The 14,880-nt window shown below is 42.9% G+C and overlaps 1 pseudogene across 1 annotated transcript in view; it reads left to right on the forward strand.

Moving 5' to 3' along the window:
* LOC308434192 (deoxycytidine kinase-like) overlaps window positions 1–7,550 on the forward strand; it is a 50,054-nt pseudogene extending 42,504 nt beyond the window's left edge. Inside the window, exon 3 of the transcript in view lies at window positions 7,415–7,550. The product of the transcript in view is annotated as a deoxycytidine kinase-like (transcript). The remainder of the gene's footprint in view (window positions 1–7,414) is intronic.
* Window positions 7,551–14,880: the final 7,330 nt, after the last annotated feature.

Consider the following 14,880-nt stretch of genomic DNA (forward strand, 5'->3'; position numbering starts at 1 on the left):
TTCCAAAAGCAGCCTCACAAACACAATGAAAAGTAATGCTTTCCAGATATCTGAATATCCTTTAGCTTTGCAGTTCACGTAATCTGTCATCTCCTGGGAAACATAAGACCCATCAAACCTATAGTGTTATATTGAAGGCCTTTGAAGATCTTTATTCAGCATCTAGTTAACTTAAATATGGGGTGGGCAAGCAGTATTAGACTAAAGTATATTTTTGGGTAATATGGGTTATATCCCTAAAAAATAGGCTACGTGCATATATTGAAGACCTTCAGCTACTGAAGTTTTTATCCTTGTGTTTTGAGGAAAGGTCTCATGATACAAGCAAGGCTGTCCTGGGACTCATTAAGCTGGCTCCTGGCTCCTGATCCTTCTTACCCCTCCCGGCAGGTCACATACTGTCTTTATGAGATTACTTACTATTTGTGGGAGCATGGGACACCCACCCTACAGTGGCTTTTGGTCACTCTCTTTTCTCCAATGAAACAACAGAACTTATTCAGTAGAGAAAGGGGGAAATTAGGCAAGCCTCAATCTGAATTCTTACTATAACGACTCAAAACATTAAAACACACAAATATACAAAAATACGCGTGTAGTTGCATTTCTTAGCAAGAATGTGGTTGGGTGAGGACAAAAGAGGAGTAGAGACCTAGAGTGTCCTCAAGTACATGGGTAGGAGGAGACCAGGAAAGGTGACAGGTTCACACTGTCTCTCTTTCTGGAGTAAGATTTGTAAGAACTTGAACTGAGCCTGAAGTACATGTTACAGTACAATGTACAACAACGCGGTTCAGAGTGACGGGCATCCACCAAAGCCAAGTTCAGTTTCGTTGGGCACAATTACAATTGCACTAAGCTTTGTGGCTAAGGTCTGTCCTTCTGAAGAGAAGTCTGGTGTGCCACTCGGGATCTCGGCCCGAGATAACCAAAGCACATTCCTCTCTGTTCTCCCTCCCACTGACCGAATCTTCAATGTATCTGTCTCAGTGTTGTCCTGAAGCATTGTCCCGGCAGAAGCAGCAAGGTAGAAAAGACTTGGGTCCCCAAATCGCCATGTGGACCTACCATGCTGATCAAGATGGCTGCATTCAGATTACTCTTTCAGCTACTGTACGCACGGTGTCGGATACAGCAGCTTAGCCTTTATAATGACTAATGAAGGAAAACTTTCTTTAAAGCTTCTTTTTAATGCAGACCCATGATCCCTTCTTTAAAATGTTTTGACTAAAAGCTTTCTTTTTTTTTTTTTTAATGTTTCCTTTTTGGGGAATATTTATATACATGTAGTGAAATATTTGGGAGACAGAACTCAAGCCTACGTGTGAAATTTATGTTTCACGTGCATCTTACGCACCTTAGCCTGAAGGTGATTTTATTCAGTGTTTTTGGAATGTCTGTTCTAACTTGCCGTACCGGTTGGGTGTAGCATCCCATCAGTCCTCTGGTGTTGGCACACCTGGTCTCAGCCGGTGATGCTGTTTGGGAAAGCTAAGGAACCTTTAAGAGGTGGTGGAACCTCTCTGATGGACATGTGTGGCTGAGGGTGAGCTTGAAGTCTCTGTAACCCAGCCTACTTGCTTTTCTCTCTGATGCCTGTAGTCGGATGTAGTGGGCTCAGCGGGCTCCTGTGTGATTCTTGCCTTCTCTGCCTGTTGCTAGGATGCACTCCTCTGTCCCTGTGGAGGTCCAACCAAGCCTTTTTCCCCCTTAAATTGCTTCTTCTCAGGTTAATCTGGGCATCAGAGGCAGACACTAGAAAAACACAAATCTTGATTTTTCTCAGCTACTTTACATTCACCATCCCAGCCTAAATCAAATCTCAATAAGGCCACCATTATGGATATACTAGCTAATACTATAAATGGGCAAATATAATTTCTAAGTTAATTAATTTGACAAGGCTGCAAGTCAGAACGAGAAACAATGCCAGTGACACTCAGAAGTTTCTTTTTTCTTTAATTTTATTTATTTATTTATTTATTTTATGGATGTGAGTACACAGTAGCTGTCCTCAGACACACCAGAACAGGGCATTGGATCTCATTACAGATGGTTGTGAGCAACCATGTGGTTGCTGGGATTTGAACTCAGGACCTTTGGAAGAGCAGTCAGTGCTCTTAACTGCTGAGCCATCTCCCAGCCACAGAAGTTTCTACACCCTCCAGAACAAGTAGACTTCCCACCAAAAGTAATTTTCCATTTTCTACTGAGGTAACCCTCTGTCAGTGGCAATGCTGACAGTTTCGTAGAAAATTAGACAAAATTGACTGTGTTAGCCTAGATACACTATACTAAATAAAACTCTGATCACACATTTGTTTAGCAAAACTTTTATTTAAGCCTGAAAGAAGAAAGAGGCGTGATCAGGGAATTTGCTAACACGACTTTATTTTACATTATTTAGTCAGTCAAACTCTTGGCCAACGCTAACTCTGTTGAACAAGTCTACTTAAGATAATTCCTGTTCCTTCCTTCTGACAGGATCCTGGCTCTGTGCACTTCCTGTTGAGACTGTGTAAAGAATATGACAGGTGACTATACGTGGAGATGTAAGTAATTCATAATAAGACATAAAGTGCACAGCTTCATATATTCATTTGAGCAAAGAATTAAGACTGGATCTATGGAAGGCCTAGAATTTTGATTTTAGAATTTTAGTGATTAGTCAGCAAATAGAATGTAAAGATTCTTAAAGAGATAAAGGTACCTACCTTGTGCCTTTTGGTTTTATATTTAAAAAGACAAGTATCCTGGGAGGACAGAAAAAATCTTTATCCTTACTTCAGAAATGGTTTCATCTATACAATGTTTCATAGTTTAAGGTAATAACCTAGCTGGGGAAGCCCTGTGAACCTGTCACACACAGGGAATAGTCCTTGTTAAAATAATAACCATAGAGCCAGAGAGATAGCTCAGTGGTTAAGAGTTCTATTGTCCTTCCAGAGGAACCCAGTTCTCTTCCCTTCGCCCACACAGTGGCTCAGAACCACCTGTAACGATAGCTCAGAGGACCCAGTCCTGTGGTAAATATTTTAAAAAGCGGGGTGACCAGTTCCCGCACGTTACTGTAGCTCTCACATTAGTTCCAGCACTGTAGGGCCATATGAAACTTGCACTAATTTATCTCAGTGGCTCCACACTGGTCCCCAGGGTACTCTCTGACCCGGGTGATCTGCGAGCTGTTCTAGCAAGGCACCTCACACCGCTGCACCCACTCATAATTCTCTTGGGGAGTTGTTACCACCCCAGGCCCACACATCCCAATTCCATGGCGAGCTTAGTGCTTCCCGTCATTACACCTTCTCTTGAACTCAATTAAGGCCCAACGTGAAGGAAAACACCACACAATAACCTCTGATCTTATAAATTGATATGATATAATTTACTCATCTAGACAACACAAAATCCTGTACACACCCATTTTTATAAAATATTCATAGCAGGGGTGGGGAGATGGCTCAGTAGTTAAAAGCACTGACTGTTCTTCCAGAGGTCCTGAGTTCAATTCCCAGCAACCACATGGTGGCTCACAACCATCTGTAACAGGATCTGATGCCCTCTTCTGGTGGGTCTGAAGATAGTGACAGCGTATTCACATATATAATAATAAATTTTAAAAATCTTTAAAAAATATTTATAGCAACTCATATCTATGCACAGAGAAGAATGTTTACATCTGCTTCCATGATGTTCTCGGCTCCTTCTCCCTCTTGCTCCTCCCTCCCTTTCTAAAACTTTGTTCCTGCCCATCCTTCCTTCTTGTCCAATGGCATGCCTCCTTTTATCTTGTAACTGCCTTCCTGCACAAAGGCATCATCTTACAACCCAACACCCTCTTCTGTCCTCCATGGGTACCAGGCACTCATGTGATACACATACACACACTCAGGCAAAACACACATACACATTAAAAGATGGTTTTATAAACAGCATGAAAGCACGTCACCATCTTAACAGGGTGGGAGGCAGATTTCTGCTTATTCCTTAGTACCTTCGAATAGAATTTCAAGATCATATTCCCAAGTAGACACTCAGTGTCACTCACGTTCAACCCTGGAAACTGCATTCCTCCTGTGGTCAGCTGAGCTGTGTAATTCGATCTTGAGCTTTGGTTATTTGAGGTAAAGGAAACCCATGGTCATGTCTGCTTCAGTCTCGTCTGATGGGCATGGAGAGAATACTAAAGCCCGATTGTCTTTAGCCGAGACCTGAGTCAGTTCCCAGCCTACTGATGACAGATTTTTGTAAGGAACACTAAGTCTAAACAAGGGTGAAGACCAGAGTGAGAGAAGCCCGCCCTCTGAATGTCTTAAGTAGACACACAGTCTAGCTAATGTAGTTACAGTCAAATGAGCCTTATTTACTAGACTCACACTAAAACACAGTGTGCAGGTTAGACCTCCACACTCACTCAACCTAGAAGCAGAAATAACTACACTGGAACACACTTCCCTAACCTAAAGTAGTATACAAATGTCACATGAGCAATAGAACCTAGTCAGTCTCCACAAACACATGATTTTCATCCGTCCAAAGTCTCACGCGCGAGGTATGTAAAGATATATAAACTTTAATTAAATAATGAATATTTACACACTAAAAAAGCTTTCACCTTTAAAATCTGCCTATTTAGCCCCCACCCCTTCCTCATGCATTTATCCTTCTACATATTCTTATTTTAAAATTTCAAGATTAAGGGCTTTTCCTTGAGGATGCCAGCTGCCTGGCTGAGCCTTACACAGCTACTCATTCTGTTCTCCAGAGATCTGCTGTAAATGCATGGGGGAGGGGAGGGCTGGGGTTCTCTGTTTGCTCCACAAATTTGATGTTTATGAGCAAATGATAGTTCCTACTGGATTTTCAAAAAAGAAAAAGAAAAAGATTACAAAAGCTCCAAATACTTTTGGGGAATTAAGATTATAAGTCATAGAATAGTAACACAGAATTTTTATATCACCAAAGCTGACTGATGCTCATGTGTTACTGTTTCCTTGGTGAGTATGTAAGCTACACTCTAATAGAAATATAGTTTAATATAAGTAAAAGTGATATTTTAACTTTATGCTTTAAAATGATCGTCTTTGCTGTTTTGTGGTATTATCAATCCAATGGAAGTCTAGAAGATTTTAACTGCCTTGGTAAAATTGCAATTTTTTCTTCAATATATGAAAAACCTATCTTAAAGTGTGTATTAAAGATTAGGGCCAGCAAGTCTGCTTACTGAGTAAAGGCACCTGCTGTACAAACTTGGTGACCTGAGTTTGACCCGCAGAATCCACATAAAAGTGGAAGGAGAGACAGGCTCCACAGGGCTGTCCTCTGAACGCCACAGTGTCCTCTCTCCGTCTCTGTCTGTCTCTGTCTCTCTGTCTCTCTGTCTCTCTCTCTCTGTGAGTGTGTGTGTGTGTGTGTGGTGTCACACCACACACCAAATAAAAAAATTAAGGTGTACATTTAAAAGTGTGAGAATAAAAACATAATTTTCTTAGAAAACTAGATATTTTCCATATTTTGTGAGGTTGCTGGCTTCTTTGGTGGTTTTTGGTTGTTGTTTGGTTGGTTTTGTGTTTTTTGGTGGGGGGGAGATTGTTTCGTTTTGTGTTCCTTTGAGGCAAGGTTTCAATATATTGCCCTGTGTGTTTTGGAATTTCTCCTGCTTGTGCTTCCTCAGGCTGGGATTCAGGTGTGAGTACACACCTACCTACAATGGCTACTTTTTCATTTCATTATTCTTTTGCAATTATTACCACTCTTCTGTCAAGAAGAGGTTTTTTTCTTCCCTCTCTCTCTCCCTTTCTTTTGCTTTCCTTTAGTCTCAAAATCAGGATCGATTCGAGCTCTCCTCAAGTCCCCAGCACTCCCGGACTTCAGGTTTTCAGGACTGAGATCACAGGTGGGCACACGTCTCCTCACCTCGCCTTTTCTTCTGAGTGCCGCTGTGGACTGTGTTTGTGTCTGATGCACTATAGTTCTTTGGTATCTGTAGTTTTGTCCCTCCCCCTACCCCCCTTTTGAAGATAGGGATGTGTAACACTGGATGATCTAGAACAGTGTGAATAGTGCATGAAAGGGAAAAAGCACGAGAGACAACTGATGAAATTTTATTTTCATTTAGATTCATTTTAATAATGGGTTTCTTTTCAATATCAGAGTTCATCCACATATGAAATTAAAATTAAGTACTCTCTCAACAAAATAGATTTTTTTTACACCAGTGCACACCAGTGCTCTAACCTGAATACATTTGTCCATCAGTGCATGGTGTCCGAGCGCCATCTGGTGGCTGTGTTGCTCTCTGCAGCATGGGATTTTATCAGCTATGACAAGTTCCTGACACTGCAGATGCTGGGTAGAGCACCTGCTTAGAGGCTGTAGAATACCAAAGCACAAAACACATGCTTTGGATACGGAGATGGCTTCTTCTCTGCCCAGTTACTCCAATAATAATGAGAAAATGAAAGTAAAAAGTTAAAAAAAAAAAATCCAGGGCTGGTGAGATGACTATTTGTTAAAAGCACTGGCTGTCCTTCCAGAGGACCTGAGTTCAATTCCCAGCGCCCACATGGTAGCTTACAACTGCCTGTACCTCCAGTCCCAGAGGATCTGGTAGCCTCACACAGACGTGCAGGTAAAACATCAATGCACATAAAAAATAAATAAAACTTTTTAAAAATAATTTTTTAAAAAATCCAAAACGTAGCTGGCTATAGCTCAGTTGGTAGAATGCTCGCTGCCTAGCATGCATGAAACTCTGGGTTTCGATACCCAGTAATATCTAAAATGGGGCATGGTGGCCCACAGCTGTAATTCCAGCATTCAGGATTATAAGGATCCGAAACTCAAGGTCATGTTGCTACCTAAAGAGTCTGAGGCTGCCCTGGGCAACACGAGACCTGCCTCAAATAAATTAAACAAACAGACACATAAATATCAGTAGTGCTTTCTTAATTTTTAAAAGTTAAGACAGAAACAAATTTCTTTATGGCATTTTCATAGAAATTTTGATGTTTGTGCCGATCCCGCTGTCCTTCCCCCATCCCTGCCCCCCACCCCCTCCCTGCTTTCTTTTGTTAATCTCTCTCCTTTTCTGCTTTCATGCCTCAAGCATTCCATTACTCTGTCTTTTACCCCCTCCACCCTCCCTTAATCTCATCTCCCAATCAGAGGTCAGCTGAGGTCAGCGGGCCGGGCATGGGGGCGGGGTTTCGGACTGCGGGGAGGGGAGGGGGGGAAGCTCACCTCTGGCTGCTATCCTCACTGTAGTGCACTGGTTCCAGAGGCCACTGCTCCAGCCCCCCCCCCCCCCCAGGCTCGATGCTGGAAGACAGCGGGGCACCTCAGCAAGCACTTGTGGGCTTGTTACCAGGACATGTCTAGTCTGGTGCATAACCCTCTGCCCCAATGTCTACAGATTCCTCAACCCAGCATCCATCCACGCCAACAATGACATCAGCCAGAGTGACTCTGAAGTCTGTGGCTTTGACTATGACTACACACGGACCCAGAATGGGGTTGTGTTTCACCCTGAGATCGTCCTATCCCGATAGAGCACGCATATACCCCGCCAGAATTCAGAATTACGATGACCCCAGCTTTGCCATCTGTGGCCTGCACTATGACATTCATAAGAGTTCTCTAAGATTGATATTTTTCATTATGTACAACTGGGAGCAGCCTATAGGGGCTTCCAGCCTGTGCTGGATGATCAAGTGCTGGTGGCACGCAGCATATGCCACTATAACAGATGAGCGACTTTGTGACAAGAGACTGTCCATCAAGTAATTCATGGACATCTTGGCACTACCAGAGATGCCACCGCCACGGCCTGGAGTCTGACCAAAGTTCACCTCTAAAAGGTTGTGAGAGATGGTGCCAAGGATGCGAAGGGCCTCCTGTACCAGTGGATAGAGCAAAGTACATGCTGAGAGGGAATAAAACATTTGCAGTCCTGCGCCGCATGGTAGCCGTGTCAAACAGCAGCTCCACGTCACCAAAAGTCCCTTCGGCTTTGTGGGCAAAGGCGTGCGGCACATGCTAGGTCCTGATTGGTCCCATCTCTTCAACGCAGTCACCATCCAGGCGGACAAGCCCCGCTTTTTCACGGACTGGCAGGATCTTTTTGGAAAGCGTCATGAGCAAGGCTCTCTCCCCTGGGACTGTTGTCACTTGCCTGGAGAAGGGCAATATCTATCGGCAGGGAAACCTTTTTGACGTCCTTCGTGTGACAGAATGGCAAGCGCTGCGTGTGTTCTACTTTAATGGCATGGCAGATCGCATGCTGCCGCCTGGCAGGCACCCAGGAGCCCTCATCGCCGAGCTAGAGCCTGCAATCAGCATCATCAACAAACAACGGTAAGTACGTGCACTGTTGGCCCGGCTGTGGGTGTTCCCTGGGTGGCTCGAAGGGTTGCAAACTTGCCAGGATGCAAAGTCGCAGCAGGTTCTGGCCGTCTGGATGAAAGCGCTACAAGAATGGAGATGCATCACCCTATCCAACGCTCGACTTGTAAGCATCTCTCTTACATAACCCACTTCTCCAGGAGCCGTGTATGCTTCTCTGACCTGTACCTGGCCTCCCTCAGCTGTTTGCCCACTAGCCGTGCCACGTGCCCCTGCAGCCTGAGGCACCCCTCTGGATGGACCAGCTCTGCACATGAAAATGGTTCTTGATGAAAAGTGGCCCACATCCATTGGAAACACTTTTAGCCTCAGCCACTCTTCTCCCATGGTCCAAAGCTTCATGTCTCTGTCTCTCTCTGTCTCTGTCTGTCTCTGTCTGTCTCTGTATCTTTGTGCCTCTCTCCATATAGAACACCCACTTCACAGGAAATGTGGTATTTAGTACTCTGAGTATTGGCTTATTGCACTTAACATAATGATATCCACTTGCATCCATGAATTTCATGTCAGAGGACCGCTTTGTGGAGTCTATTAGCTTCCTCTGGAAATTCTTCATCAAGAACCTCTACCTTGTTAGCCATCTTGCCCAGTTTACATATTTTACATTTGAATAAAATTCCATTATGCACGTATCACATTTCCTTCCTTCACTTATCTGTGAATAGAGCAGCAGAAAAAAAAAAAAAAAAAAAAAAAAAACGATATGCAAATATCTGAGGTAGGATTAAGAGTTCCTTGGCACATACCCAGGGGACCTGCAGCTGGGCCACGTGGTCTCGAGGTCACGTGGCCGGTCTATCTTGATCTCCATAGTGGCTGCTCTAGTCTGTAAGGATTCCTCTGTCACCACATTTCAACTATTTGTTACCATTTGCTTACTTGATAGCTGCAGTTCAAACTCGGGTAAGATGGCACCACAGAGCAGTTTTAACATGCATTTCTCTGACGGCTAAGGAAGATATGCATTTTTTCAAATATGTACTGGCCATTTGTAGTTCTCTTAAAGATGTCTGCAACTGGAGAGATGGCTCAGCGATTAGGAACACTGACTGCTCTTCCAGAGGTCCTGAGTTCAATTCCAACAACCACATGGTGGCTCCCAACCATCTGTAATGCCCTCTTCTGGTGTGTCTGAAGACAGCTACAGTGCACTCATATATAATAAATAAGTAAATCTTTTTTAAAAAATGTTTAATAAGTTCATTAGCCCATTTATAGATTAGATTACTTGTATTTATATTATTGCTTACATTTGCTGTTTATTTTTTTGTTTTTTATTTAAATAACTTTATTTTTAAAAACAAAGATAAATGTACAGATTTTTTAAAGCATTTTTGCATGAACCTATATGAATATATTTTATCAGTACTTGATATTTTTTAAAGGTTTGATAGTATGCATTGAAATCTTTTTTAAAGATTTATTTATTTATTAGATGTAAGTACACTGTAGCTATCTTCAGACACACCAGAAGAGGGCATCAGATCTCATTACAGATAATTGTGAGCCACCATGTGGTTACCGGGAATTGAACTCAGGACCTCTGGAAGAGCAGTCAGTGCCCTTAACCTCTGAGGCATTTCTCCAGCCCTGCTGTTTAAAGTTTGCTGTTCTTTACATATTTTAGATAATACTTCCCTGTCCAGAGTGTAGCTGGACAACATTTTAATCAAGTGTATAGACTGTTTCTTCATTCTGTACACTTTGCCTTAACTGTGCATAAGGTGTGTGTGTGTGTGTGTGTTTGTGTGTGGTGTGTGTGTTACATGAGAATCAGAGTGTGTATGAGGTCAGCAACAACTTTGTAGAGTCAGTTCTCTTGTCCCACTTTTACACGGGTTCTGGATTTACCTCAGGTCTTTGGGTTTGTGCTGCAAGCCATTGTACCAGCCCAGAGCTTAATCCCCTGTGTCTGTCTCATTTGTCAGCCCTTGAGGAACTGTGCTACTGAAGTCCTCTTCAGAAAGCTGTTACCTATGCCTATATCCTGAAGGATTTTACCTATCTTCGAGCATTTTCATTTTTTAACACTTAAAGTTTTTGATTCATTTTGAAATGATTTCTGTGTGGAATAAGAGATGGGGTCTAGTGTCATTTTTCTAAGGTAGATGTCCAGTTTCTCCAGAACCATTTGTAGAAGAGGCTCTTTTAGTCCCATTTATGGTTTTATCTATTTTTTTTCAAATATTATGTAGTTGTTATCATGTGGGTTTATTCTGAGTTCTCTCTTCCAGTGGTCTACAGGGTTTGGGGTTTTAGGTTTTATTTTGGTCTTTTATTTTATTTTATTTTATTTTATTTATTATCTATTATTTATTTATTTATTTATTGTACTAGCACTATCAGTCCGCTCTTATGAATAATTTGGTATCTTCTTTTCTCATTTCTTTCCTACCTGTACCTTTTCTACATCTTTTGAGATGACCCTGTGGTTTCTGTTGTCCATGTGCTAGATTACACTTGATTTATTTGTATATGTTAGACCAACCCTGCATCCTTGGAATGAAACTAGCTTGGTCACCATCCTCTTAGTGTGTCTTTGAATTCAGTTTGCAAGGGTGTTACTGAGAATTTTTACACCTATTAATTGTGGGAAATTGGTCTATAGTTTTCTTCATGTTGTTTTTTGTCATTATCCAGTTTGGTATCAGGGTAACACTAGGATCACAGAAGGAGTTTGGTAGTGCCCCTTACCTTTCTGTTTTGTGGGATAGTTCAAGAATTATTGATGTGGGGCTAGAGAGATGGCTCAGAAGTTAAGAGCACTGTCTGCTCTTGCAGAGATCCTGAGTTCAAATCCCAGCAACCACATGGCACCTCACAACCGTCTATACCTGGATTTTATGCCTTCTTTTGGTGTACATGTAGATAGAACACTAACATACAAAAAAGTAATAAGTCAAAAACACTAATGTTATTTCTTTCTTAAGGTTTAAGAGAATTTAGTAATGAGTCCATTCTGCCCTGACTTACAGCTCAGGCAATTCCACTAGGCTCCTCTCGGGAACCTAGCAACCGCTTAGGTAATTGCCACAGCCACAGTCAGGTGCGCCAGCAGCCAGGTGTGGGCTGTGTAGAAAAAGACTGCCGGCCACCCCAGTTCACACCACCCGTGTGTGTGTGTGTGTGTGTTGTCATGTGTATGGTGGTTCCAGAGGCCAGAAGATGCTGTTGGATCCCCTAGAGCAGTTGTGAGCCACTTGACTGGGCACTGGAACAGAACGCTGGTCCTCTGTAAGACAGCAAGCTCTTCTTACTGCTGAGTCAGCTGCGTAGCCTCCATCTGCTCTCTACAGTATGGACATTCTTTCTGCTTCGCATGGATGCAACATTCACTTTGCTTTTTCGGCTCCTTTTCTAATGTCCTCATATTAATCGGTAAGAAAGTTAAGTCAAACATGCAAAAACAAGTCCTTTCTCAGTGTGGCTTTAGCTTACTCAGCGCTTGTCAGAGCAGGTCCCTAATGAAGTGCCACATCAATTCCACAAACTCTTTCTGTGACCCCAGTGTCACCCTGACACCAAAACTGGAGAAGCACAAAAAAAACAACGCTGAAGAATGACATCCCAGACTTAAATACTATGTCTCCCCATTACCAAGATAGAGAGACAAGCTAGTGAGCTTCAAAGGTTCAACTTAAAGCACATTGGAATTCCAGGGTAGGTGGCTGTATCTTACTCTATCTCTTGAGGACATTCTGGAGCTATTACTTAGGTGTGAAGGCTGCAGCCTTTCTATTAGTAATTGGCTTAGTCTCCTTAACTACAAGTCTGTCATGCAATCAGCCTAGCCTTCTCAATAACACTGAGCAACATAGTCCACAGGGCAACATGAGGGTCTGACTCTAAGAGCTAGCAACGTTCAGATCTAGTGATTTGTAAATGCCCTTCCACTGATCACTGGGCTTTGATCTTCCGTCATGTGGAAATCAGAAATGTCCTGAGGAGGTTAGGGTGTAGAGACTGCTGTTTCCAAAAGTACACTGTTTTTGTTGTTCCATCAGGTGACCAATATTCCCTGTTATTTTAAGAGTATGAGATGCTTTTCTGCCCCCATTGTCCCCACAGTCTTGTGTATCATGCACAGCCCAATTGTTCTTGTCCAATTTTTCGTCATTGCCAAAACCATTTTCATCACTGGTTCCCAGTACTGGGTATTGAACACAGGAACATACACACATTTTTTTTAGGAAAATACTTCACCGCTGATATGTTCCCAGCCTTTTAAATCTTTTTGTGTTGAGTCAAGGTCTAACGGAAACCACTACAGAAAACCACACTGGTCAAAGTGCAACAATCCATTGATTGTGAGTGTCCAGCCCCAACAGATACAACAGAACTCCTGGACCTAAAGCTGAGGGAACACTGAGGAAGAGGGCAGCAGAAAGACCAGGGAATCTGCTGTGACAGTGTATCTCCTAGACTACACATGCGCCATCTCAGCAGTACAGTTCCAGAACAAAACCTAAACAATGACAATAGCAGGAGACATGCTAATGTGGAAGGGAAAATCTCAAAGACCTACAAGTAACTGATGACTGCAAAGGGAGGGAGAATTTCTGTGGGATGAGCCCCCTGACGGGTTACTCAATACATAGTGGTCAGCCCAGAAAAATACACACAGAAGCAACACTAAATGGACTCGGCGGGTTGCATTTATATAGTTATGTGCATATTCATATCATATGTAGCAACAATAGTCAAAGAAATAAGGCCATCCATTTGAGAGGGAATGAGAATGTGGGGAAAGGAAAACAAAGAGGAGAGACTGTATAATTAATTACATTTTAATTACAAGTTAAAAAAATAATTTTTGATCCTCCTATGTCAGTCTCCTGTAGCAGGGATTACAGGCCTGTGCCTCCTACGTGTCAAGTTCAAGGCTAGCCTGAGACACATGAAATCCTGTCACCAAAAAGAAAAAAAAATGTTAGTGTCTCTAAAACATGCTGCCTTGGAAGCATGAGGACCTGAATTTCATCTCCTGAATCCATGTGAAAAACAAGACAAATGAGCAAGCAGTGGACACAGTGATCACATGCATGATCAGCAAGCAGTGGACACAGTGGTCACATGTATGATCAGCAAGCAGTGGACACAGTGATACACATGTACCATCAGCAAGCAGTGTACACAGTGATGCACATGTATAATCAGCAAGCAGTGGACACAGTGATCACATGCATGATCAGCAAGTAGTGGACACAGTGGTCACATGTATGATCAGCAAGCAGCAGACACAGTGATCACATGTATGATCAGCAAGCAGTGGACACAGTGATGCACATGTATGATCAGCAAGCAGTGTACACAGTGATGCACATGTATGATCAGCAAGCAGTGGACACAGTGATGCACATGTATGATCAGCAAGCAGCAGACACAGTGATCACATGTATGATCAGCAAGCAGTGGACACAGTGATCACATGTATGATCAGCAAGCAGCAGACACAGTGATCACATGTATGATCAGCAAGCAGTGGACACAGTGATACACATGTATGATCAGCAAGCAGTGGACACAGTAATACACATGTATGATCAGCAAGCAGTGGACACAGTGATGCACATGTATGATCAGCAAGCAGCAGACACAGTGATGCACATGTATGATCAGCAAGCAGTGGACACAGTGATGCACATGTATGATCAGCAAGCAGCAGACACAGTGATCACATGTATGATCAGCAAGCAGTGGACACAGTGATACACATGTACCATCAGCAAGCAGTGTACACAGTGATGCACATGTATGATCAGCAAGCAGTGGACACAGTGATCACATGCATGATCAGCAAGCAGTGGACACAGTGGTCACATGTATGATCAGCAAGCAGCAGACACAGTGATCACATGTATGATCAGCAAGCAGTGGACACAGTGGTCACATGTATGATCAGCAAGCAGTGGACACAGTGGTCACATGTATGATCAGCAAGCAGTGGACACAGTGATCACATGTATGATCAGCAAGCAGTGGACACAGTGATCACATGTATGATCAGCAAGCAGTGGACACAGTGATACACATGTATGATCAGCAAGCAGTGGACACAGTGGTCACATGTATGATCAGCAAGCAGTGGACACAGTGATCACATGTATGATCCCAGCACTGGAAAGACAGAGGCAGGAGGGTCCCTGGGGCTCACTGTCCAGCTGGCCTAGCCTAAATTAGTCAAACTCTACGTCAACTAGAAACTCTGTTTCAAGAGGTAAGGTGCAGACTGGAGAGAGGGGTCAGAGGCTAAGAGCATTTGCTGCTCTTGTGGACCAAAGTTCTGTTCCCAGCACCTATGTAACGGCCTGCAATGTATGTAACTCCAGTTTTAGGAGCCTGCTACCCTTCGTTGCCTCTGTAGGTACCAGACATACATGCACTGCACTTCCATACATGCAGGCATAAATGTTCACCCACATAAAATATGAATTAATTAACACTTAAAAATAAATCAAATTTACTCCTGAGCTTTCC

This window comes from Micromys minutus (genome assembly GCF_963924665.1).
Source record: "Micromys minutus genome assembly, chromosome: 21".
NCBI lineage: Eukaryota > Metazoa > Chordata > Mammalia > Rodentia > Muridae > Micromys > Micromys minutus.